The 27807-nt window shown below is 41.5% G+C and overlaps 1 long non-coding RNA gene across 1 annotated transcript; it reads left to right on the forward strand.

Moving 5' to 3' along the window:
• The first annotated feature begins 1 nt into the window (after position 1).
• Positions 2-26637, forward strand: LOC125484869. Its single transcript, XR_007263675.1, has 5 exons — positions 2-96; positions 9884-10289; positions 11875-12020; positions 25520-25774; positions 26441-26637. It is a non-coding gene; the product is annotated as an uncharacterized LOC125484869 (long non-coding RNA).
• Positions 26638-27807: the final 1170 nt, after the last annotated feature.

Consider the following 27807-nt stretch of genomic DNA (forward strand, 5'->3'; position numbering starts at 1 on the left):
CCTCGAGGAAGTCGTTGTTTTAAATGGCAGCCTGCCTGAGCTTTGGGCTTCAATTGGTTGGACTTGAAGGACTTTGATGGGCTTATTGTCGGGACGGTGAGTGTTCGGGAAGTTAATTTTTTTTGAGTTTGCATCCTCCAAATAAGGTGAGATGGTGACACCCCCTCCTCCTCTGCTGTCACATTCCAGCAGGCTCTATTCCATTGCGAAACGTTCGGTTATTCTTATGAGAGACGTTTACTGAGGCTTTGGTCTGCTGGATCATTCATTTACTTTGCTATGCCTCGCCACCAAACTTTCAAGATGAGAGAGAACGGGGAAAAGACTGTTAAAATAAAAGCCAAGACCCGCTAGAAATCAGAAACAATGACAGCAATTGCTGGGAAAACTCAGCAGGTCTGGCAGCATCTGCGCAGAGAGAAAGCAGAGTTAACGTTTCGGGTCTAGTGACACTTCAAGGACTAGACCCGAAACGTTAACTTTGCTTTTTCTCCACAGATGCTGCTAGACCTGCTGAGTTTTATCTACAATTCCTGTTGTTAAAACATACCGTAAAGCTGTGTGTTAAGTATATTCAAAAGTGAGATAGAAAGGTTTTTGATCACAAGGGACAAAGTTTTTGACAAACTGTTAAAGCATTTGATTTTTGTTTTGAGGAGCTGGTTAGGTGTATAGCTGAAGGTGGTGCAGTTGAGATAGTCTGGACGGACTTAAGTAGAGACCTTTGACAATGTCTCACATGGCAGACGGTTAGGAAGCTAAGAGCGATGGGATCCAGGGCGATTTGGCAAATTGGATCCTAAATTGGCTGAGAGCATGAAAAAATCTGAAGACTGGAAGCCTGTGACCAGTGGTGTACCACAGGGTTCAATGCTGGGTTCTCGCTGGTTGTTCTGTACATTAATTTAGACATGGAAGCCCTAAGTGTACAGATGATAGTACATAGAACAGTACAGGCCCTTCGGCCCACGATGTTGTGCCGAACTTTTACCCCAAACCTAAGGTCTATCTAACCTCCACCCCTACCTTATACTATCATCCATATGCCTATCTAATAGCTGCTTAAATGCCCCTAATGAGGCCGACTCCACTACTCTCTCCAGCAATGCATTCCATGCCCCTACCACTCTCTGAGTAAAGAACCTATCTCTGACATCTCCCCTACATCTACCTCCACTCACTTTAAAACTATGCCCCCTTGTAAAAGCTACCTCCACCTTAGGAAAAAGTCGCTGGCTGTCCACACTATCTATACCTATCATTCTACTCTTATCATTTTGTACACCTCTATCAAGTCACCTCTCATCCTTCGTCATTCTAAAGAGAAAAGCCCTAGCTCTCTCAGCCTTTACTCATAAGACCTACCCTCCATGCCAGGCAACATCCTGGTAAATCTCCTCTGCACCTTTTCCAACCCTTCCACATCTTTCCTGTAATGAGGCGACCAGAACTGGACACAATACTCCAGATGTGGCCGAACCAGGGTTTTGTATAGCTGGAGCATAACTTCACGGCTCTTGAACTCGATCCCTCTATTAATGAAATCTAACACACCATACGCCTTCTTAACAATTCTATCCACCTGGGTGGCAGCTTTGAGGGAACTGTGGACATGAACCCTGAGATCCCTCTACTCCTCCACACTGCCAAGAATCTTTCTGTTAACCCTGTATTCTGCTTTCAAGTTTGTCTTTCCAAAATGAATCACCTCACACTTTTCAGGGTTAAACTCCATCTGCCACTTCTCAGCCCAGCTCTGCATCCTATCAATGTCCCTTTGTAATCTAGTACAGCCCTTCGCTATCCACAACTCGACCCACCTTCATATCCTCCGCGAACTTACTAATCCACCCTTCCACTCCTACATCCAAATCATTTACAAAAATCACAGATAGAAGAGGACCCAGAACTGATCCTTGTGGTACACGACTCATAACTGAGCACCATGTTGAATATTTTCCGTCCACTATCACCCTTTGTCTCCTAAGGGTCAGCCAATTCTGAATCCAATCTGCCACATTTCCCCTTATCCCATGCCTCCTTACTTTCTGCATGAGCCTACCATAGGGAACCTTATCAAACACCTTACTTAAATCCATGTATACCACATCCACTACTCTACTTTCATCCACGTGTTTGGTCACCTCTTCAAAGAATTCAATAAGGTTTGTGAGGCATGATCTATCCCTCACAAATCCATGCTGACTCTCATGAATCAAACTGTGCCCATCCAAGTGATCATAAATCCTATCTCTCGGAGCCCTTTCCAATAATTTACCCACCACTGAAGTAAGACTAACTGGCCTGTAATTTCCAGGGTTATCCCTATTCCCTTTTTTGAACAAGGGAATGATGTTTGCCACTCTCCAATCTTCTGACACTATACCCTTGGACAGTGAGGATGAAAAGATCATCGCCAAAGGCCCTATGATCTCTTCCCTCGCTTCCCATAGAATCCTTGGATAAATCCCATCAGGCCCAGGGGATTTATCTGTCTTCAAGTTCCTCAAAATTCCTAGTACATCTTCCTTACTAACATCCACCTCCTCTAGCTCCTCTGTTTCTGATGCAACTTGGTGGGGTAAATAGGGAGGAAGAAAGCCTGAGACTATAGGATCACATAGACTGGCAGATCAGTGATGTTGAACAAATAGAACTTAATCCCGAAAAGTGTGAGGTGATGCCCCCTTGGAGGACTAACAATTCAAGGGAGTACACGTTCAATGGTAGGAACCTAGGACGTACAGAGGATCAGAGGGATCTTGGTATACATATCTATTAATCCCTGAATACAGTAGGACAATTAGATAAGTTGATTAAGAGTGCAAATGTGATTTCCCTTTGTTAGTCAAGCATAAATAGAAATTGCTCAAGGAAGTCAGCAGGTCTGGCAGAATTTGTAGAATGAAAGCAGAATTAATGTTTTAAGTTCCTTGAGCATTCTTCAGAACTGATTGTAGCTAGGAAAAGGTGGTATTCACCTGATAACAGGGGCAAGTGGGTTTGGGAAGGTGGGAGGGGAAAGAGGAGAGAGGAGGTTGTGGTGGGAAGTGGTGAGTGGATAGGTAATGATGGAACCCAGTTGGTGGGAGGGGGTGGGTGTGTGGACCGAGAGAGAGAGACAGTATATTAGGCAGACAAAAGGATAGTGCATAGTAAGCCAAGGAAGGTAAAAAGCTTATAATGAGGAAAATGAGTAGGTGAATATGGGTTGGCTGCGCTGAAAGCAGACCATGTCGTGACAAGTTATGGGATTGGGTAATGGTGTTCAGGCATTTAAAATTAATTAACTCAACATTGAGTATGGAAGGCTACAGGGTTCCCAAAAGGAAATGCTGTTCTTCTAGCTTGTGTGAGCATCACTGGAGCACTGCAGCAGGACCAAGAAAGAGATGTTGGCCATGGAGATCAGTGGTATGTTGAAGTGGCAGACAACTGGAAGCTTGAGATCACTTTTTAAGGATAGAATGTAGGTGTACTGCAAAGTGGCCGCCCAGTCTGCGTTTTATCTTCCCAGGGTAGAGGCAACCACATTACAAACAGCGAGTAGAGTGAACTAGATTAAGTGAAGTGCAGGTAAATTGCTTCTTCACCTGGAAGGTGTGTCTGGAGCCTTGGATGGTAAGGGGCAAGTGTTGCACCTTCTGCTTTTGAGTGGAAGGCCTACAGTGTGGAAATAAGCCATTTGGCCCAACAAGTCCACACCAACCTTCTGAACAGCATTGCACCCATCCCTCCCCCCCCTTTCCACCCCACCCTTACTTACCCCCTCCCCTTCAATGTGGTCTCCTCTACACTGGGGAGACGAAATGCAGATGGGCTGACTGCTTTGCAGCACACCTGCATTCTGTCCACAAAAAAGCTTCCACTTACCTGCCACTTTAGCACACAGCTGTGCTCCCTGGCCAACATTCTGTCTTGGGCCTGCTATATTGCTCCAGCAAGGGTCAGCATGAGGTGGAAGAACAGCATCTCATCTTCCATTTGGGGACTGTGCAACCTCCAGGACTCAATATCAAGTTCAATAATTTTAGAGCCTGTACACTTCCTCTCACGTTCTTTACCCACCCCAGTGCCTGTTGTGACATGATCTCTTTCAACATTGCTAACCCACTATCACCTACTCTTAGTCCCCATTATCAGCTTTTATCCTTCCCTGGCTTACAATTAACCATCCCTTTATCTGCCGAATGTTGTTATTTTATTTCCCACACTTGGTGTCTCTCTCCCTCTCTCTCTCTTTGTGTTCTGTCTGCACCTATCCGCTCACTCCTTTTTCAACTTTTGCGAGCTACTATCAGTTCTGGAGAAGAGTTGCTGGACTCAAAACGTTGACTCTGCTTTCTCTCCACAGATGCTACCAGACCTACTGATTTTCTCCAGCAATTTCTGTTTTTGCCCCTTATTAACCTTGGGCTCTTAGTTCCATATTGTGAAGTTCCACTGCTGTTTGTTATCCTTTGTTTTAAATATCTATCGACAGTCAACAGATATTTCTTAACCAAAAAAGCATACCTGTCAGTAATAATGTACATTCCTCCTCAAATCTGTCTTTTTTCTTACAATGCAACAATCTCCTACCCTGGCTTATAAATAGTCCATTAATATATGCAGGTTACATTCGTGGGCTTATCCTGGTTCTCTTGGGTTTGCTCTAAGGAGTTTAGCCTTTCCAGAATAGGGAAGGAGGGAGAGTAGGGGAGACTGACTCTGAATCGACAGATATTATTACCAATTCCATAATTTGGCCACAGGACTTCAGTTATGGACGTCCATTGTGTGATCTGATGGCCTCACCAGCCAACTTCTGAGTAGCATGCTGAAAATGCCATTTGTCAGGTTGGGACTTCAACTGTTTTTGGAATGCTGGGAGGCAATGTTTGGCCAATTTCTGTAAATTACATGTTATAAACTGCCTTTCTTTCAATGCCTTATTTTAGCTTTTAGAGGTTGGTTTTTAACTTAATTATGTTCTTGCTGAAGGTTGAACAAAAGAACTGAGACGGAGATATTTTTATGCAGCCGGAGAGTAATCTGATTGTAATCTGAAAGCAGTGCTTAAAGAGTTGAGATTTGTAGTTTAATACGTATCGTTGATCCTTGATTAGTTTGCCATCTTGATTACATTGAATCATGGTAACTTAGTTACATGGAGATTATATTATACTCTGATAATTTAGTTGACTGTTCAACTTCATCATCCTCCCCAACTGAGTTTCTATCTTAAACAAATTCTCTCCAGATGCAGCTTGGAAAATCTCTAGAGTGAACATATGCCAAGATTTGACCTGTACGGTTCGATTTTAAAACTATTGAGACAATAATGATCTAGGGTATCTCTTGTGACCTTGCAGGTAAAGTGGGTATAATATCTTTCCTAATTAACTTGCTTTCCCTGCTCCAACCCTCTCCTAAAGTTTTTCAAATGTTTTTCTCCTTCTGTCTGTCCTTTTATCATAGAAACATGGAATTTTGTAGTACAGAAGTAGGCCATTTCACTCATTGTGTCTGTACCAGCTTCCACAAAAAGTTACTCAGTTAGTCCCATTCTCCAGCCCTATCTCTCTAACCTCTAAATTCATCACTTTCAAATAATATATATCCATATATTCAAATAATATATATATATATCTTAATTGAAACCGCCTACAGAATCTGCCTCCACCACACTCCCAGGCAACGTGTTCCAAATCCTAACAACTCTGGGTAAAAAAGGTTCTCCTCATCTGACTCCTAGCTTTCTTGCCGACAATCTTGAAATTGTGCCTCCTAGTTACTGACATACCAACTAGTGGAAAAAGAATATCTTTCTTTACTTTGTCAAGATTGTTCATATTTTTGAACACCTCAGAAGATCACCCCTTAATCTTCTTTGCTCCAAGGAGAATAATCCCAATTTCTCTGATCTTTCCATGTATCTAAAATCCCTCATTCCTGGTGTCATTCTTAGAAATCTCCTTCGAACTCTCTCCAGGGCTTTAACTTTCTTCCTTAAATAAGGTGCCCAAAACTGAACACATTACTCCAAATGTGGTCTGACCAATGATTTATAGAGATATAGCATCACTTCCTTACTTTTATACTCTTTGCCTCTATTTATAATCCCAACCTCCTTTAAACCTACTTAACAACTGTTTCAACGTACCTGGCCACCTTCAGAGAATTATGCATATGAACTTCGAGGACCCTCTGCTCCTGTATTCCCCTCAAAGTATTGTCTCTCTATGTTTCTTCTATCAAAATGACATTTCTCTGCATTGAAATTTGTTTGCCAGTTGTCTGCACATTTGACCAACTTGTCAATGCCCCTCTGAAGTCACTCAGCATCTTCCTCGCAATTCACTATTCTTCCTAATTTAGCATCTTCTGCGAATTTAGAGATTTTGCCTTCAACATCCATGCCCAAATCTCTTACATAAATCTGAAAAAGCAAGGGTCCCAACACTGATCCCTGGGGAACACAATTTTCAACTCCTCTCCAATTTGAGGTATATTCATGTTTACTTACCCTCTATTTCCTATCTACTAACCAACTTCTAATCCATGCTGTAAAGGACCAATCAATCCCAAACATTTCTAATTTGCTAATCAACTGCCATGTGCACCATATTAAATGCTTTCTGACAGTCCAAATATACAAGATCCACATCCCTCATCAATACCCCCATCCACTGTCTGTGTCACCTCATCAAATTCGTCAAATTCGTCAGAATGGTCTGGCCTTGACAAAGCCATGTTGATTATCTAGTGTTAACTTATTTTTATGTAAGTGTATATTTATCTTAACTCGTATTATGGCATCCATCAGTTTTCCTCACTATTGATACTAAGCTGACAGATCTGTAGTTTCCTGTGTTATCCTTTTTGCTTCTTTCTTAAACAATAGTGTTATGTGCAATCCTCCAGTCCCCCAGGACTGTGTTCCCAGAGGCCTGGAAAATTTCTGTCAATGGCTCTGCAATTTTCTGCCTTATCCCTGACAATCGAGGGTACATCCCATCTGGGTCTGGTGATTTCTCAACCTGGTCCGCTGCCAACCCTTTTTAGTATTTTTTTAAAATCTGTCATTATACTGCTCAGTTGCGCAACACCCAAATTTTCAAGTAGGCTGTTGTCACCATTTGCTAATTTAGTAAAGACTGAAGCAAAGTACTCATTTAGTATCTCTGCCATACCCTTTGCTTCAGTGAGCAGCTTACCTTGCTTGTTCCTTATGGACCCTACTCTATCGTTTACTAACCTTCTACTATTAGTATGTTTGAAGAACATTCTTATTAACGTGATGGATGACCCCACTCTTTGAAAACTGATTTTATTGTGGGCTTCATGTGAGAAAACATGGTTATTGTCTTTTCTTTCATTACATTTCTCTCCATCTCCACCTACCCAACTGAGGAGAAATTGCAGGTGACCTGTGTTCCAATGCAACAATCACAGACATTGCTGGAAAAGCTCAGTAGGTCTGGCAGCATCTGTGAAGAGAAATCAGAATTAACATTGAGTCTGGTGACCCTTCCTCAAAACTTCCTCACCAGCCTCAAAACATTAACTCTGATTTCTCTTCACAGGTGCTGCCCGACCTGCTGAACCTTTGCAGCAACTTCTGTTTTACAGCATCCGCAGCTCTTTTGGTTTTTATTTAGTGTTCCAATGCATCTTTGCCAACTGTTTTTCATCTCTTCTGCTTCTTAACTATTTCCCTCAAATTTTGTTTGCCTTCACAATTGAACTTTTTTTTGAAGTTGTCAAATTAGAAAATGAGAAAGACCATCTTCTGGTTTGTCCTAATTCTCAAGACTATTAGAAATTATAATGCTTGGAAATAAATTTTCTCTTTTTTATGTTTGTGAGAATCGTTGGCTTAAATTCAATTTTGTTTTTAAATGTTATTTGTTGAGCAGCTACTGCTTCTTTTCCCTTTCCAAACCCCTGTGCCGAAAAACATCACCACCATCCAGACTGAGTTCAATGAAGCCTTCATTAGCTGCACCTAAGCGTTGTGCTTCAATGTGTGTTTCCACTAGAACCGCAAGTCATGTAGTAGTTTCCCGAGCTGCTAGGACGAATAGTGAAGCAGCATCACAACGTAGACGTTCACTCCTGACCAGAAAAAGTCCAGCACAAGGTTGCTCGAAAATGCCACTGACTGATTGGGGGAAACAGACAGATGGTGCCAGCAACTTGAAAGCCTTTGAGAAAGGAGTGCTAAGATCACCATGGGTGATTCAACACAGGTTCCTTCCATCTAAATTTTGCTGGAACAGAATACCAAATCCAAAGTGGCTGTGCGGCCAAAAGAAAATTCTTTGAATGTAACGTATTGTCTTTAAGTTCTGACAGAAAATTTACAGGACAAATTCCCTTAAAAACAAAAGATGTAGATGTAATATTGCAACAAAACTTACTCAACATTAGTGTTTCTAGAAATACCTCTGAACAGGAGCAAATGCGATTGACCTGTTGCCCACTACCCATTATGGAATCAAGCAACTTGTCACATTTATTCACTAGTGTCATTACAGTACAATGTCTACATATAGCTACTGAGTTAAATGATAACAGCGAGCTATGTCATCTCCATTTGGTTGATGCAATAAATCCAGTTCCTGTGACCAATATTTCCCTGAAAATTAATGAAGCAATATACCATTGGACTGTTCAGAGGTCTCTCCAGCAAAATTGCCACAAGGTGGCAGCACCTCAGATTGCTAGAGGAGAACGGTATCAGTCGTCATCAAATTCTATCAGAAATCTAAACTGAAGATCCGCCTGTTGTTAAGAAAACAAATGATTATGTTGAGCCTGGAGCCCTGCCTTTGTCCCCTTCGGAAATTTGATCCAGTTAAATGAAACTATGTTGCAAAGGAACCTGAATGACCAGGAAGATGGTGCACTAAAGCGTACTCTCTCTTCCAATAGTATACTGAGCAAGTTGCCCACTTTGTCTAACTGCATGCTGACCTTATCTAGAGTTAATCCAGTTGAATGGACAATACCTCTGACAGTTAATATAAATGTAACCTGTAATTTATCAAAGCATGAAAACAGCACTGGAAATGACCTGAAGGTAATTAAGTCATTTAATTGCACAGTGCAGTTAAATGGTACCATGATTGTAGATGATTTTAGAAATGTACCTTTAGTCTTTCAAATGAAGATAATATGGGATATCACTTCATGGTAACTGGCTACTTTCATTGCAAGCTGCCTCCATCTATGAAAGTAATGGTACCATTTAACTGCACTACGGTTATGGATGACTGGAAAAATGCAACTTTTCCAGCAAAACGTAAAAACAGTCTTGAAATAGATAGCAAGGCATCTGCCTTGTCTGGATGCAAGTTACTTCAATCTATAAATGACAGGGTGCAGTTGCGTGGAATTGTAACTGTCTTTGACTGCAATGCTACATTTGATGCATCAAAGCATGATAACAGTTTGGAAAATCCCAACAAATCACCAGGAGGCTTGAATGAAGTCAGGCTGACTTCTGAGAATCTTAAACTTGGAAGGCAATGTGATGTGGGTTGTGGATCAATGTTACAGCGAGTAGAGACGGGTGGAAACAGTGGTATCTCAAAATTGATTCTGGATTTGGGGAAAGGGGGTGATTCTATAGGTATGGAAAAAGATCAGTTGAAGCCGATCCAGGTGGTGATTGTGATTTCACCTGTTCTGTAGGATTACATAAAGGGGTTTGTGGTTTAGAAAGAAACCAGCATGGAGAACTAAGTATTTGTGAGTATTCAGATGTTGTTCCTGATATAATGAGTTTAGAATGGGCTCCAACCATATTTCTACTCCATACCTCAAAAAGAGGATGGAGTTTCCAGAATATCTACAACTTGACCATTCTTACGTAGCTTCTTCTGCCACTATTCAGGATGACGTGCATGTTCGAGCAGAAGAGTTCCTTGATGAACACAGAAGTTCTGGCACTGTTGCCACTGAAACTAGTAATGGAAAAATTTCAAGTGCACCAAGATCTGCACAGCCATTAAAGCAAGCCAAAATTGGAACTGAGAATTCCTTGAAACGTGTTTATCTCCTAGGAGCCAGAAGAAAAAATATTAGTGAAGTATGTAACTCTGGAGCTGAAAAAGACGTGTACTCCTTCTCAAATATGCAAAGTAAGTTGTTTTGTTGTGGAGAGAGGAAGAAAATCTTCAACACAATCACCTGGTGTTTCAAAGATGTGCCTTTCAAAAAAGCTGAGCAGTGGAATAGGGACTGGGCAAACTGTAAGAGATAGCAAGCTTTCATTGTGCCACATTGGAGTGAATACCAAAGTAAGTTATATTTTCATAACCATCTTATTTATTCAGCATTCTGATTTCAACTAGGGGAAATCACTTGTGTGTATTGATTAATATGGCATACAAGCATTGTAGTGTCTTAGTTGATGCAAGACTGGCTGGTCTCCTGTGAGCTAAGACTGATTTCCTTTTTCTCCCAATTGAAAATCTTGAGTACCTGGTTTTTGTGTTCTCCCAGACTTAGAAGGACTGACAGTTCAGTTATCGAGTCACACAGCATGGAAACAGACCCTTTGGTCCTACAGTCCATGCTGACCATAATCCCAAACTAAACTAGTCCCAACTGCCTGTGCTTCGACCATATGCCTCCAAACATTTCTTATTCATATACTTATATGAATGTCTTTTAAATGTTGCAACTGTGCCCACATCCACCACTTCCTTTGGAAGTTCATTCCACATGAACCATTCTGTGTTTAAAAAAAATTGCCCCTCTTGCCTTTTTTTTAATCTTTCTCCTCTCAGGTTAAAAATATGCACCCTAGTCTTGAAATCCCTGCCCTAGGGAAAAGACAACTGCTATTCACCTTGTATATACCCCTGATTTTATAAACCTCTATAAGGTCACCCCTCAACCTCCTACGGTCGAATGAAAAAAGTTCCAGCCTATCCAGCCTCTCCTTATAACTCAAACTCTCCATTCCTGGCAACATTCTGGTAAATCTTTTCTGAACCCATTTCAATTTAATAATACCCTTCCTATAACAGAGCGACTAGAACTGGATACAGATGATGGGTGAAATAGGAACATAGGACTAGGAGTATGCCATTCAGCCTGTTGAGCCTACCCCAGTATTCATTATGCTCATGGCTGATCAAACACATCAATGCCTTTTACCTATTGCATCCCCATAGCCCTGTATGCCACTGGTAATCAGAAATCTATCAATCTCTACCTTTAAACATACTCCAAGACTGGGCTTCCAAAGCCCTCTGTGATAGAGAGTTTGAAAGATTCACAACCATCTGAGTAAAATGATTTCTCCTCATCCTGGACCCAAGTGGTATCTCCTTATTTTAAATTGTGCTACCTGGTTTGAGATTCCCTAACCAGGGGAAACACCATGCATACATCAATCCTGTGTATCCTTTTAAGTATTTTAAGTTTCAATGAGATCACCTCTCATTCTTCAAAACTCGAGAATACAGGCCCAGTTTACCCAATCTATCTTCATAGTACAGTCCTATCATCTCAGGAACAAATCTAGTAAACCTTCGGGAGTTCCTGAAACATTAACTGTGTAGCATGCTTCTGCTTTCCAGAATCTGCTGTACTTTGTGGCTGTTCTTTCAGAAGAGACCTGTTTGTTTTTACTAGTCGCTTAGTTATGTGAATATTAATCTTTGGCATGGTCACCAATTACCAGAAGTTGTATCACATTTGCACAACTGCAGTATCCTCTAATCTGCTTTTGCATTCCACTTTTAACAAGTAGTTGGAATAGATATGACCTAGCATGATGTGCTGGCAGACTCTTTGTACAATATCCCTGCTCTCACTGGAACGGTTCTCCCAATGGGGAATTATTTGATTTATAAATACCGTGCTCTCTTTCAGATGACTTCTAAAGCCAAAGCAAATCAACCTTTGACTAAAAGTATCTCAAAGATACCTGGAATAAACAAAGGGTCTTCACTGGTCTGATCCAAATTGATTGTGCAGGAAACAAGAGCAAATTTCAAACAAGTATCTGTCTACTAGAGGTAAATATGGTATGCTGAGAAAAGATGTGTTAATGCACTCCATGAAAGGAAAGGAGGTTGTGAACACTTCTGAGCTACTAAGTACTACATATTCTGTTCACTCTTGCACCTACAGTGTGTTCTAGATTTTCAGGAACCAACATTGATGAACAACTAAATGTCTCTGAACTTGTTTTGGGATCACAAATATGCAAATTTTGATGTTCCGTCATGATAGGTGTTTGTAGTCTTATTCAGGTACAGTATATGTGTTTTGAACTTGAATTTTTAAAAAATTTAATATTGAATTTCAGCTTCATTTCAATAATTGTTTTTAACGTATGTTTATTGCATAATAGTATGCTTGGTGACATATGAGACTTTAAATTTGTCATCAATAATTCCCATTATCTTAGTACATTTTATAGGCCATTTAATCTAAAATATTTATATTGATCCAGAAGGATTAAAGAAAATACCTTTTTACTTCGCACTTCTTACTGTTGCAAATCTATCTGTTCTAAATGATTCTAAAGACTTCTTTCTCAGTATTTGAGCCTGACCCTTCTGTTGAACCCAATATTCAAAGTCCCACCGTAGGACAGGAGTGGTTCACCTAGCCCCTTGAGCCTGTCTCTTCTTCATTGATACCATGGCTGATCTGTGACTTAACTCTCCATATACCTGCCTTTGCCTCATGTTCCTTGCACCTTTTTAGCTAACAAAAATATGAATCTAGATTCAGTTGCAGTTTGTGGAAAATTCCAAACCGCTCCCACCTTCTACATGAAGAAGGTTTTTAATTTCAATTTTGATAACTCTTGTTCTAGTTTTCAGACTATGTCCCCAGTTAGTTGAAATGGTTTCTCTCAATTTACCCAATCCATTGCCTGGACTTCAATCAAATCATCTTTTAACCTTGCAAACTCCAAGCAACACAATGCTAACTTGTGTGATCTCTCTTCGAGCTTGACACTGAGAGTCTTGATCATTTTTGTGAATCTGAATTCCATCCAAGGGCAGCTTATCCTCTTGTGTTTAAAACAGTCCTCAATTCTCCAGGTTTTGACTAATGAGGGATTAGAATAGCTTCAAGCATGACTTCTGTTCCTTGTGTATTTTTGTTGTCTAAATATCATAGCCACCATTGACTTTTTCAGATCTATGTACCTAGACCCCACGTCTCTTTGAATTTTTGCTGCTTCTTGCCTCTCACCATTGCAAAACTACCTGGACTACCTTCTTTAGAACAAAAGTAGATGTCCTTACAGTTTCCTACCTTGCACTATTAACCTGTGAAAATCAAGATGCCTCAATATTTAAAATCATTTCCCACTGACTTGCTTGCTCTTTTCTGTATATATATGTATACATTATTTTTTGTAAATTTTCTAATCAAATAAAATTTATCAAGATCTTGCCATGTTGTCAGCATATTTTCTGAAGATTGGCTGCATCATTTGACTCTTTGTTTATAGGTTTTGACTCCCAACACCCCTTGTCCCCAATAAAAAATTACCTGAGGGTTTTCCCTGAATTATTCCTTTCTTTGTTCTATTCCACTATTCCTGACTTCTGCCTTTTTTTTTGTTCTTTATTTGTCATCTTCACTCATCTTTATTCCTTCGAAGTACCAGGACCAATGTACCAAATCCCCCTCTCCCTTCAGCACAGTACCTAACTGAGTGCTGCAATAATATCTCCACAACCACAAAGGTGCAGACAGCAAATGATAGGAATTTATGAAAAGTGCAGCCAATTTGCTAGTTTGGTATTTCATATTCCATTTGCAGTCACTTCTGAAGCCAGTATAGATATTTCCTAATCAATCTGCTCAGATGTTATTCAACATCCAAAAGCAGATGGGACCTGAACCCAGACATCCTGGCTCAGAGGTAAGGACACAACTGTCCTACAAGAGCTCCCTTGTGAAGTCAGTATGTGATAGTCAACAAAAATTTGTGAGATAGATACAATATGAATGCTGCAATTTGTATCAGTCCCCACTAGAGAGGTTTTGTTTTTAATATAAAGCTGTGTTAGTCTTGGAGCTTCAGTGAGGGTGTTCATTTACATTTGATGTCTAATCATTCAGCAGTCATATTTGCAATGGTTAATTTGGCTGTAGGATGATGATCTGAAAGCATGTTAGAAGTGAGTAGTGTTTCAAGTAATTGTTTCAACTGTGTTGATGGAAGGATCCCTCATTCAATAAAGCACTTTCACATTTGCTTGGTAAGCTGGAAAGTCAACATTGATCCCAATTTGAGAACCATCGCTGTAATTTTTATTTGTCTACACATCTTGGGTGAGTCTGAATTTGATGGACATTATGCTAAATTTGGAAAAATTATATGCAGTGTCCCTAGCATAAATTTACTGCATTTACAGACTTTAGGCAGAGTATATGTGGCAGAATGCCAGTAGCAAACTTAGTTAAACTTGAGTGAACTGAATGGTTAGCTCTTGCCCAACTTTAGTGAAAGGTTAATCATGAAGTTAGTGAAACTTGAAATGAATTATTCAGCCATCAAAAAAGTGTAGAATATGATCTCTAACTTCACCAAAATTCTGAGACTGCACTGCTAGCTATGCTCAATTCAAGGAAGTTTTGGAAAATTAAAACTAATGCAATGGCTATCTCACTAACTGTTACTTTTAAGATCCTAAGATGAAGTACATCAGGATCCAGGCACTTACGTTTTTCCTGAGTTACTCTATTCCTTCTTTTTCTTGATTTATCACACCTCCTGGGATGCTCTATAGCAAAGACTAATGCAAAATACCTGTTCAATTTATCTGCCATTTCCTTATTTTAGACTTTACCAGCTTTCCCTTGTATTTCTCTTGTATTCTAATTTTTCCTCCTTATTCATTTTTTGGTTCTTTCTTTTGCTATGTTTTGTGTTATGTCCAATCTTCTGACTTGTCACCTGTCTTTCCACAATTATATGTTTTATTTTAAATTTGTTACTATTTTTAACTTTGCTGGTTAACCACGGATCATAGGTCTTCCCCTGGGAATTTTTCTTGCTCTTCAGAATAAATGGATTGCTGTTGTTGTAGGTCTGAAACATCTGAGATCCTCAATTACTGTCAAGTGAACTAATACTGAAAAATGTCACATCTTTATGCATCCTATGACAACTGCAAGAGTGTATTTGGCACAAAATCAGTACTGACAACATATGGCCTATTTGCTGTTCAATCTGTCACTGCATTAGTAGGCTCACCAACTGTTTAATTTTAATCATCAATGCCACTGCTATCACTTACTACTGGTCCTATGGTCAACTTATGTGTCTCTTTCCTGACTGCCATACTTTAAAATAACAGTCTGATTTAAATTGTGAGGTACATATTGTTCAGGCAACAGGAAAAAAGACAGAACACCTTTTCAAGTTTTGGTAAACAGAGGAAACACATTGACAGATGTAACAGCCAACAGTGTATCTTGTCAATCCTGTACCTTGCTCAAATAGAAATTTGGGAATTACATATTCATTGAATATGTAATTTGAATATGTAGATTGATATACATTGAATATTACGTATTCAGCTTTATACAAATATTTCAAATTGTACAGCAGTTGCCATATGTTTGAACCTCGAAGGTAAAATGAGTATGAAAATGTTTTTCTATTCTGTGGTTCCCCGGTGCCCACTGCATAGTAACTCACCTGGTACACTGCATCAAAGAACCTGGACCTATACATAAAATATTTCCTTGGTCATACCAATGCACTTCCACAGTCTGCTTATGTACCTACTCAGACAGGAAATAGTAGGAAATAAATGGGTTCTTTTCCGGGTAGCAAGCAGTGACAAGTGGGCTACCACAAGGATCAGTGCTTGGGCCCCAGCTGTTCACAATGAATATAAATGATATGGAAGAGGGAACAAAATGCAATGTTTTGCAAGTGTTATGATGACCCAAAACTGGGCAGGATTGTAAATTTGTGAGGACGATTCAAGGAAGTTTCAAGGTTTCGATAAGTTGAGTGAGTGGTAAACACATGGCAGATGCAGTATAATGTGGGTAAATGGTATGAAAAACAGAAAAAAAGAATATTATTAAAATGGTGATATTCAGAAATTGAATGTACAAAGAGACCTGGGTGTCCAGATCTGAAGGTAGACAGGTAGGTCAGCAAACAATTAGGAACACAAATGGTATATTGGCCTTCATTTCAAGTGAACTGGAGTTCAGAATCTGAGGTGTTCTGTTGCAGGTGATCAGGACTTTGGTGAGACCACACTAGGAGTATTGTATGCAGTTTTGGCCCCCTTACTGAAGAAAGAGAGTCCAGCGAAGGTTCACCAGACTGATAGTAAGGATGATAGGACAGTCCTATAAAGAGACATTAGTTTGACTGGGCTTGCATTTATTAGAGTTTAAAAGCAAGAGGGGAGTCTGATTGAAATATATGAAATTCTAAAAGAACTGGACAGATTGGATGCAGGAAGTACTGAAGAAGAGTCATATTGAACTCGAAAGGTTAACTGTTTCTCTCTTCACAGATGCTGTCAGACCTGCTGAGTTTTTCCAGCACTTTGTCTTTGTTTTTATTAGATGTTTTCCCTGGTTAGGGATTCCAGAACCAGGGGTCACAGTCTCAAGGTATGGCATAGGCCATTTAGGACTGAGATGGGGAAATATTTCTTCACTCAGAGGGTAGTAAATTTGTGGAATTCTCTACCACAGAATGTTGTGGAAGCCAAGACATATATAATAATAGATAATAAAGGCATCAAGGGCTATGGGGAGAAATGGGATTTTGGCATAAGAGAGAGGATTGGCCATGATCACATTGAAAGTTGGAGCAGATTTGAAAGCTGACTGGCCTGCTCCTGTTCCTATTTCTATGACATTTCATCTTTAATGGAAGGTGCATTAGTTACTTGGTGTGTCTTCGTTGATTGTTATCCCTTACCTGTGGTGTAACGGAAACTCCAGCAGCCAGATGATGGTGAGGGAGACTGCCAAGTTGGGCAGCTTGAGCAATTGTGTGCTGGGACTTCCACCAGCAGGTGGCAATGGTGAGGGAAGGCAGCTGGAGCAGTTGAATGGATTCTCTCTGGAAGTAAAGGATGTCTTTCAGGGATAGATCTCATAGGAAGATGGAATAGACAGTCAAAAGATTCCTCAATCCAATGTAAACCACAGGCTTTATTCTACGCATTTGTTCAGTGGCGGGAGTTAGGAGAGAGTGGGAAGGTGAGCTTTTCCGTTTAAAAGACTTACCCTGTGAATCGGCGGCCTCCATTTGTTCAGCAGCAGAAGGTAAAATCATATATTCTGGCAGTGGCTAAACCAGAAATGCTACACGTGTAGTGTCTCCCACCCACCCACCCACCCTCCTCCTCTAACCGAAAAAAAAAGACCGTGTGGAGGGTCAATAAGCACAACGATTTCCTCTGAGTCAGGAGAGAGCGCGAGGGGACTGCTGGAAAGGTAAGTGGCGATTACAGTTAGTGCTTCGGGGCCTTCATTTTTGGCAGCGGAGGAAGAGGAGGAGACCGGGAGCGAGAGCGCAAGAGTGGTGTCTCCCACCCTTCCACCTCCTCTAACCTAAGAATAAAAGGGTAAATAAGTTATTCTCTACTTTTTACAAATCTTTCGGGGAAGTGTAAATTTAGAGGGCATGGCAGTCAGGGCAGTGCAATGTTCCTCCTGCAGGATGTGGGAGGTAAGAGTCAACAGCAGTGACTCTGCCGACTTCACCTGTGGGAAGTGCACCCAGCTCCAGCTCCTCAAAGACCGCATTAGGGAACGAGCTGGAGCTGGAGCTGGATGAACACGGGGAACATTCAGGAGGCTGAGGTGGTGATTGAAATGAGCTATAGGGACATAGTTACCCCTAAGAACGAAGGCAGTTGGGTGACAGTAAGGAAAGGGAAGGAAAGGAAACAGTCAGTGCAGGGATCCCCTGTGGTCGTTCCCCTCAACAATAAGTATACTGTTTTGGATACTGTTGGAGGGGACGACCTACCAGGGGTAAGCCACAGGGACCAGATCTCTAGTACAGGGTCTGGCTCTGTGGCTCAGAAGGGAAGGGGGGAGAAAAGGAGAGCAATTGTAGTGGGGGATTCAATAGTTAGAGGCACAGACAGTCGGGTTCTGTGAACGCGAACGAGACGAACAGATGGTATGTTGCCTCCCGGGTGCCAGGGTCCGTGATGTCTCGGATCGTGTCTTCAAGATCCTTAAGGGGGAGGGTGAGCAACCAGCAGTCATGGTACACATCAGTACCAATGACATAGGTAGAAAAAGAACTGAGAATGTGAAAAATGAGTACAGCGAGTTAGGTTGGAAGCTGAAGCCCAGGACAAACAGGGTAGTTATCTCTGGATTAGTACCGGTGCCACGTGATAATGAGGTTAGAAATATGGAGAGAGTGCAGCTAACCACGTGGCTACAGGGCTGGTGTAGGAGGGAGGGCTTCCATTATGTGGATAATTGGAACACATTCTGGGGAAGGTGGGACCTGTACAGTAAGGGCAGGCTGCACCTGAACCGGAAGGGCACAAATATCCTGGAAGGGAGGTTTGCTCAAGCTATACGGGATGGTTTAAACTCGATTGGCCAGGGGTGAGGAACTGGATTTTTAATTCAGAGGATGAGGTATTCAGCATTCCAACAGCCACAACAGGGAATGAGGTTGTTAATAAAGAAATGCAGTCGATGGAGCGTAATTGTGGACACAGGGATGGTTTGAAGTATGTATACTTCAATGTTAGAAGTATCAGAAATAAGGCAAATGAATTTAGAGCATGGGTCAGTACTTAGAATTACAATGTTGTGGCCATTACAGAAATTTGGGTAACTCCGGGAGAGGAATGGTTGTTGGAAGTTCTGGGATTTAGATGCTTTAAAAGAAATAGGGAGGGTGGTAAAAGAGGCGAGGGAATGGCATTGCTAGTCAGGGCTAGTATAGCAGCTGCTGAAAGGCAGTTCCAGAATGATATGTCCACAGAGTCAGTTTGGGTTGAGGTCAGGAACCAGAAAGGAGCAGTCACTGTTCTGGGTTTTTTACAGACCCCCTAATAGTTGCAGAGAAGTGGAGGAGTGGATTGGGAGGCAGATACTGGAAAGGTACAGAAGTCACAGGGTTGTAGTCAGGGGTGACTTCAACTTTCCAAATATTGATTGGAAACTTTTTAGTTGTAATAGTTTTAGATGGAGCGGATTTTGTCCAGTGTGTTCAGGAAGGATTCCTGACACGGTGTGTAGATAGACCAACACGAGGAGAGGCCATTTTGGATTTGGTGCTTGGCAATGAACTGGGCCAAGTGTCAGAGCTGTTGGTAGGAGAGCATTTTGGTGGTAGCGGTCATAACTCTCTTACTTTTACAATAGTCCTAGAAAAGGATAGGTACATACAGCAGGGTAAGATTTATAACTGGGGGGAAGGGTAATTATAATTCTGTTAGGCAAGAACTGGGTAACATAAAATGGGAACAGATGCTTTGAGGGAAGAGCACGATAGAAATGTGGAGATTGTTTAAGGAATGCATACTGCGTGTTCTTGATACGTTTGTCCCAAGCGGGCATGGAAGATGCAGTCGAGTGAGGGAGCCTTGGTTCTCAAGAGAGGCTGAACGACTAGTTAAGAGGAAGAAGGATGCTTATATAAGGTTTAGGAAACAAGGATTGGCAAAGGCTCCAGATGGATACAAGTTAGCCAGGAAGTTGCTGAAGAAAGGGCTCAGGAGAGCTCTAAGGGGGCATGAGAAAAGCTTGGCAGATAGGATCAATGAAAACTCCAAGGCTTTTTACAAGTACTTGAGGAATAAGAGAATGACCAGAGAAAGGGTAGGGCCAATCAAGGATTGTAAAGGGAATTTGTGCACGGAGCCTAAAGAGATAGGAGAGGTCCGTAATGAATACTTTTCTTCGGTATTCACAACTGAGAGGGACCTAGTTGTAGGGGAGGACAGTATGAAACAGGCTGATAGGCTAGAGGAGGTAGATGTTAGTAAGGAAGATGTACGAGGAATTTTGAGGAGCTTGAAGATAGATAAGTCCCCTGGGCTTGATGGGATTTTTCCAAGAATTCTATGGGAAGCGAGGGAAGAGACTGTAGGGCCTTTGGCGATGATCTTTTCATCCTCACTGTCCACGGGTATAGTGCTGGAAGATTGGAGATTGGCAAACATCATTCCCTTGTTCAAAAAAAGGGAATAGGGATAACCCCGGAAATTACAGGCCAGTTAGTCTTACTTCACTGGTCGGCAAATTACATGGTGCTCAGTTATGAGTGGTGTACCACAAGGATCAGTTCTGGGTCCTCTTCTATTTGTGATTTTTGCAAATGATTTGGATGTAGGAGTGGAAGGGTGGATTAGTAAGTTCACGGACAACACGCAGGTGGGTCGAGTTGTGGAGTGTGGAGGGCTGTTCTAGGTTACAAAGGACATTGATAGGATGCAGAGCTGGGCTGAGAAGTGGCAGATGGAGTTTAACCCTGAAAAGTGTGAGGTGATTCATTTTGGAAGGACAAACTTGAAAGCAGAATACAGCGTTAACAGAAAGATTCTTGGCAGTGTGGAGGAGCAGAGGGATCTCGGGGTTCATGTCCACAGTTCTCTGAAAGCTGCCACCCAGGTGGATAGAGTTGTTAAGGAGGTGTACGGTGTTGTCAGCTTTCATTAATAGAGCGATTGAGTTCAAGAGCCATGAAGTTATGCTCCAGCTGTATGAAACCCTGGTTCGGCCACATCTGGACTATTCTTTCCAGTTCTGGTCGCCTCATTACAGGAAAGATGTGGAAGGGTTGGAAAAGGTGCAGAGGAGATTTACCAGGATGTTGCGTGGAATGGAGGGAAGGTCTTATGAGTAAAGGCTGAGAGAGCTAGGGTTTTTCTCTTTAGAATGATGAAGGATGAGAGGTGACTTGATAGAGGTGTACAAAATGGTACAGTAGAATGGTAGGTATAGATAGTGGACAGCCAGCGACTTTTTCCTAAGGTGGAGGTAGCTATTACAAGGGGGCATAGTTTTAAAGTGAGTGGACGTGTGAAACCCCTCCCACTGAGATCCATGCAGGGGTGAGGTTTCAGAAATAGTGGGAACTGCAGATGCTGGAGAATCCGAGACAACAAGGTGCAGGGCTGGATGAACACAGCAGGCCAAGCAGCATCATAGGAGCAGAGAGGCTGACGTTTCGGGCCTAGACCCTTCATCAGAAAAGGGGTGAGGTTTCTTCCAGAAGAGGCATCAGTCTTGTATCGAGCAATAAAGACGTGCCCTAGAGAGAATGTGAAATTTGGCAAGGTGGGCATAATCTGCCGTGTTGACACAGGAGTGGATATGTCAACTGTAATATACTTGTCTGCACCATCACTGTTCTTGAAATCTCATGCCAAACATCTCCATCTAGTCAATATCATACTTTGCTAGAGCATATCACACAGATTGACAAAGATGTTTACCTCCAATCAAGAACGCCTTTGGTGTTCTTAAACCTGCCAGTGTTGTGGACAGTGGAGGGACTGAAGAAAACACCTCTAATCTTATTTCAAAATTAGACATCAGTCAGCCCTGGGGAAGCGGGATTAATAATGTGGAAGCAAACAGCTTATTCCGCATTGTTGCAGAACCTGAAGTGGAATCAGACAGTATGCAGATAGCATCCCTGGAGGCAACTTGTCTGTTTTTATTCAAGAGGGAGGAAAGCAAAAAGCAGTAGGCCAGTTATCTTAACATCTGTCTTTGAGAAGGTGCTAAAGTCTATTAAAAAAAAATGTAATAGTGTTTCTAAATGCACACGTAATATGATCAATCAGAGTAAGCATGGTTTCATAAAAGGGAAATCACACCTGACAAATTTATTAGAATTTTTTGAAGAGGTAACAAGCAGGGCAATAAAGAGGAACCAGTAAAAGTAACACATTTGGATTTCCCAAAGATATTTATTAAAACACCACACATGAGGTTACTTATGTTGGAGTCAGTATATCAGTACGAATAGAAGATTGGCTAACTAATAGAAGACAGAGTTGGAATATGGGGCATCTTCAGGATGACAACTTGTAAGTAGTGGAGTGTCACAGGATCAGTGCTGGAGCCTTAATTATTTACAATATATATTAATGACTTGGACCATGTAAGTAAAAGTGCTATCACTAAATTAGGTGGGAAGGTAAATAGTGAGGATGGTGCAGAGTCAACATAGGGAAATAGGTTAATTGAGTGGGCAAAAACATGGCAAATATACTGTGGAAAAATATGAGGTTATGCACTTTGACAGGAAGAATAGAAGAGCTGAATATTATTAAAATGGAGAACTGCAGAAAGTTACAGAACAAACTACTTGGACCTTAGTAAAGCCTTTGACAAGGTTCTGCATAGCAAACTAATTAGTAAATTTAGATCACATGGGATTCAGAGTGAGCTTGCCAATTCGATACAAAATCAGGGGTATAGATAAGGTGAATCCCCTAAGGCAGGGGATTTCCAGCCTAAGGTGCATTTTAAGGTGAGAGGAGAAAGATTTAAAAGAGACACGAGAGACTTTTTTGTTTACAGAAACAGTGGTTTTGGAATGAACTTCCAGATAAAGTAGTGGATGTGGGTACTATTTGGTTTAAAAGGCATTTACTTAAGTACATGAATAAGAAATGTTTGGATGGATATGGGCTAAGCACAGGCACATGAGACGAGTTTAATTTGAGATTATAGTCAGCATGGACTGGTTGGATGGAAGGGTTTCCGTATTGTATGACTCTATGACTCACAGAAGGATTTGGCAATCCCTCAGTCCATGAATCACAAAAAAAGCTAGCATCCAAGTTCAGCAGGAAATACAGAAGACAAGTGGACTGTCAGCCTTTACTTCAAAGGAAATGGAGAGATCTTGCTAAAGCAATATTAAGCTACACAATTATCTGAGTCAGATCACACCTAGAATGCTAAATGCTTTGGTCCCATTATCTAGACAAAGATATACTGACATTGGAACAGTCCAGAGAAGGTTCGCTCACCTGATTCCAGGCTTGGAGGGATTTTTTTCATGGGGACAGGTTGAGTAGAACAAAGAACAATACAACACAGGAACAGGACCTTTGGCTCTCCAAGCCTGTGCTAACACATTTTGCCCTTCCATATTAAAACTGTCTTCACTTACCGAATCCTTATCCCTCTATTCCCTTCCTATTCATGTATTCGTCCAGGTGCTTCTTGAATGCTGCTATTGTGTCTGCTTCTACCATCTCCTCTGGCAGTGCGTTCCCGGCACTCACCACCCTTTGTGTGAAAAACGTGACTTGCACATCTCTTTCAAACATCCCTCCTCCCACCTTGAACCTGTGTCCCCTGGTAATTGACCTCTCCACTCTGGGGAAAAAGCCTCATACTTTCCACTCTATCCATGCCATTCACAATCTTATAAACTTCTAACAGGTCACCCCTCAACCTCCTGCATTCCAGTGAAAACAAACCTAGTCTATCCAAACTTTCTTCACGGCTAAAATCCACCATCCCAGGCAACATCCTGGTAACCTCTTCTGAACTGTCTCTAAAGCATCCTCTCTTTCTGGTAGCATGGTAACCAGAACTGTATGCAATATTCGAAGTGTGGTCTAACTAAAATTCTATAAAGCTGCAGCATAACTTGTCTATCCTTATACTCCATATCCCTTTCAATGAAGGCAAGCATGCCATAAGCCTTTTTTAAAATGCCTTATCTACCCGTGCTGTCACCTTCAGTGATCTGTTGACCTGCACACTCAGATCTCTTTGCATATCAATACTCCTAAAAGTTCTGCTATTCACTGTATAATTTCCACCTGTACTTGACCTTCCAAAATGCATCACCTCACATTTGTTCGGATTAAACTCCATCTGCCATGTTTCTGCTCGTGCCTCCAACTGATCTATACCCTGCTGTATCCCAACAATCCTCCTCACTGTCTGCAATGCCACCAATCTTTGTATCGCCCATAAAATTAATAATTAGACCAGCTACACTTTCCTCCAAATCATTTATGTAGATCACAAACAGCAGAGGTCCCAGCACTGATCTCTGTGGAACACCACTAGTATCAACCCTCCATTCCGAAAAAAATCCTTCCACCGTTACCCTCTGTCTCCTATGACTAAGCCATTTCTGTATCTATTTTGCCATGTGACTTCATCTTTTGTACCAGTCTGCCATGAGGAACCTTGTCAAAGGCTTTACTGAAGTCCATGTAGGCAATATCAACTGCTTTTGACTCATCAATAATCTTTGTCACCTCCTCAAAAAACTCTATAAAGTTAGTGAGGCACGACCACTCCCACTCAAAACCATGCTGTTTTTCTTAATAAGTCCATTTGCTTCTAAATGTGTGCAGATCTTGTCTCTGAGAATTTTTCCAATTTCCCTACCACCAACGTGAAGCTCACAGGCCTGTAATTTCCTGGATTATCCCTGTTACCCTTCTTAAACAATGGGACAACATTAGCTATTCTCCAGTCCTCTGGGACCTCACCTGTGACCAAAGAGGATACAAAGATGTCTGTCAATGCTCCAGCAATTTGTTCTCTTGTCTCCCTCAATATTCTGGGATAGATCTCATCAGGACCCAGGGACTTATCTATCTTAATACTTTTTAAGATGCGCAACACCTCTTCCTTTTTAGTAGCAGCTTGGCTTAGAAATTTGACACTCCTTTCCCAAGAGATCATTCTCCACCAATTCCTTCTCTTTGGTGAATACTGATGCAAAGTACTCATTTATGACATCACCTACCTCTTCTGTCTCCACACATACATTCCCGCCTTTGTCCTTGAATGGGCCAACCCATTCTCTGACTATCCCCTTCTTTTAATATATGTATAAAAAGCCTTGGGATCCTCCTTAATCCTGTTGGTTGGGATCATACTCATAGAAGGTTGGAACAATGAGAGGTGACCTTCTCAAAACGTAGAAGATTCTTATGGAATTAACAGAGTATATGCAGAGAGGCTATTCCCCTTTGTGGGAGAGCCTAGGATCAGAAGACATAATCTCAGAGTAAGGGATCACCTAATTGAGACAGAGATGAGGAGGAATTTCTTCCCTCAGAGGATTGTGAGTCTATGAAATTCTTTACCCACAGGGCTGGGTTGTCAAGGCTGAAACAGACAGATTTTTAATCAGTAAGGGAATTGAGGATTATGGGGATAGGCAAGAAAGTAGAGTTGAGGATTATTAGATCAGCTATAATGTCATCGAGTAGTAGAGCAGACTCGATGGGCCAAGTGCCTACACAGAATCCCAATAGTGTAGAAACAGGCCTTTTGGCCCAACAAGTCCACACTGACCCTCAGAGCATCCCATCCTGACCCATCCCCCTATAACCCACCTAATCTACACATCCCTGAACACTATGGGCATTTTAGCATGGCCATTCCACATAGCCTGCACAGGGAGAATGTGCAAACTCCACACAGTCACCTGAGGGTGGAATTGAACCCCAGTACCTGGCGCTGTGAGGCAGCAGTGATAACCACTGTGCCACCCCTGTTAATCTGTTCCTATGTTTTGTGGTGTTAGGTTGTTGTGAATCCAGGACATGTGGATACTTCTTCCCACCCTGAGAAATGGCAAAGGAAGGACTTGCCAGGAGGTGGAAACTGAACTAAGGTGCTGCTAAACATATGACTCCAGGAACCCTGACCAACCTAGACCTCAAAGTGGATGATCTGCCATTGAATATGGATCCCTTGGATGCTAGCAGTACTGATAAGAGGCTGCAAAGGTTTCCTCAAGCAAATGCTGGATATTACCTCAATATTATCACTTGTCCAGGTCAGTGATGCAAAAAGATGATACTGCCGCTAATGCGGATTTGTACATTACAGTCATCATGGTACAAATGAACCTACTAATCAAGCAACTGTTTAGTAGCTAGTTACTGTGCGCTACTTTTGGAATTCTGCGTTCAGTTCTCCCTTTCTTGAAACTTGAAAGGGTTCAGAAAAGATTTACAAGGATGTTGCCAAGGTTGGAGGGTTTGAGCTATAGGGAGAGACTGAATAGGCTGGGACTATTTTCCCTGGAGCGTTGGAGGCTGAGGGGGTGACCTTATAGAGGTGACTAAAATCATGAGAAGCATAAAAAGGTGAATAGTCAAGGTCTTTTCCCTGGGGTAGGGGAGTCCAAAACTAGAGGGCATAGATTTCAGGTAACAGGGGAAAGATTGGAAAGGGATCTAAGGAGCTACTTTTTGACGCAGAGGGTGGTGCATGTACGGAATGAGCTTCCAGAGTAAGTGGTGGAAGCTGGTGCACTTTCACCGTTTAAAAGGCAGCTGGATGGGTATATGAATAGGAATATGAATAGGAAGGGTTTAGAAGGATATAGCCCAAATGCTGGCAAATGGGTATAAATTAATTTAGGATATCTGGTCGGCACGGACAAGTTGGACCGGAGGGTCTGTTTCCCTACTGTACATCTCTATGACTCTAATTACAGTTGCAGGACCAGAAAGCTTTAAGCAGGGATGTTACACAACCTCCAGCAGCAGATGGGAACAGTGAAGAAGACACCAAGCAGAGGAGCTTGAGCAGTTATAGTGGGACCTTCTCTAGTTGATGGCGAAGGTGAGAGAGGACAGCTGGAGCAGTCAAATGCACCGTCTCTGGAACGAAGATTGTCTTGAGATAAGAGACCTCATGGGAAGAAGGAGCAGACTGACAAAGACCCAGTTCCTCCACCCAATTTAAACCACAAGCTTTGTTCCATGTAAATACTTCCATTTTTAACATTAATTTCTTTTCATGTTTGTAATGTCCTGATGCCAGTGAATTAAAGAATCTCTGCTTCATGACCTTTCATTAATCAATGAATTAAGTTACACAAAATCTTAACACAGTTTGAGCTTTAAGGAATTGCAGTTAATAGAACTGGCCAACTTTGCTGACAGACAACTTATTCTCATTGGAAAAACAGTTAGAGAGTCATAGTCATTCAGCATGAAAACAGACCCTTCTGTCCAACAAGTTCATACCAACCATAATCCCAAACTAAACTAGTCTCACCTGCCTGCACTTGGCCCATATCCCTCCAAACATTTCTTATTCATGTACTTATCCAAATGTCAAATAACTATACCCGCGAACATAACTTCCTCTGGAAGTTCGTTTCACATAAGAAATCTTTCTCTTCTCATCTTGAAAATATGCCCTCTAGTCTTAAAATCCGCCCCCCTGGGGAAAAGACACCTGCCATTCACCTTGTCTATATTCCTCATGATTTTATAAACCTCTATCAAGTCACCTCACAACCTTCTACTCTCCAGTGAAAGTAGCCCCAACTTCTCTGAGAACTCAAACCCTCCATTCCCAGCAACATCCTGGTAAATCTTTTCTAAACCCTCTCCACCTTAAGAATATCCTTTCTATAACAGGGAGATCAGAACTGGATCCAGTACTCTAAAAGAGGCCTCACCAATGTCCTGTACAACCTCAACATGGTGTCCCAAGTCCTATATTCAAAGGTATCAGCAATGAAGGCAAGCATGCTAAATGCCTTCTTAAGCACCCTGTCTACATGTGATGCAAACTTCAAAGAATTAAGACCCTAAGCATAAGGCCATAAGACATAGGAGCAGGAATTAGGCCATTTGGCCCATCGAGTCTGCTCTGCCATTCAATCATGGCTAATAAATTATGTGCATGAACCCTTGGATCTCTCTGTTCTATAACACTACCCAATGCCGTACTTTTAATTGAATAAGTCCTGCCCTTGTTTGTTTTACCAAAATGCAATATCTTGCATTTATTCAAATTAAATTCCACCCATTGCTCCTCAGCCCATTGACTCAATTTATCAAGATCTCT

The sequence above is a fragment of the Rhincodon typus genome, chromosome 14, assembly GCF_021869965.1.
Source record: "Rhincodon typus isolate 14 chromosome 14, sRhiTyp1.1, whole genome shotgun sequence".
NCBI classification, from domain to species: Eukaryota; Metazoa; Chordata; class Chondrichthyes; order Orectolobiformes; family Rhincodontidae; genus Rhincodon; species Rhincodon typus.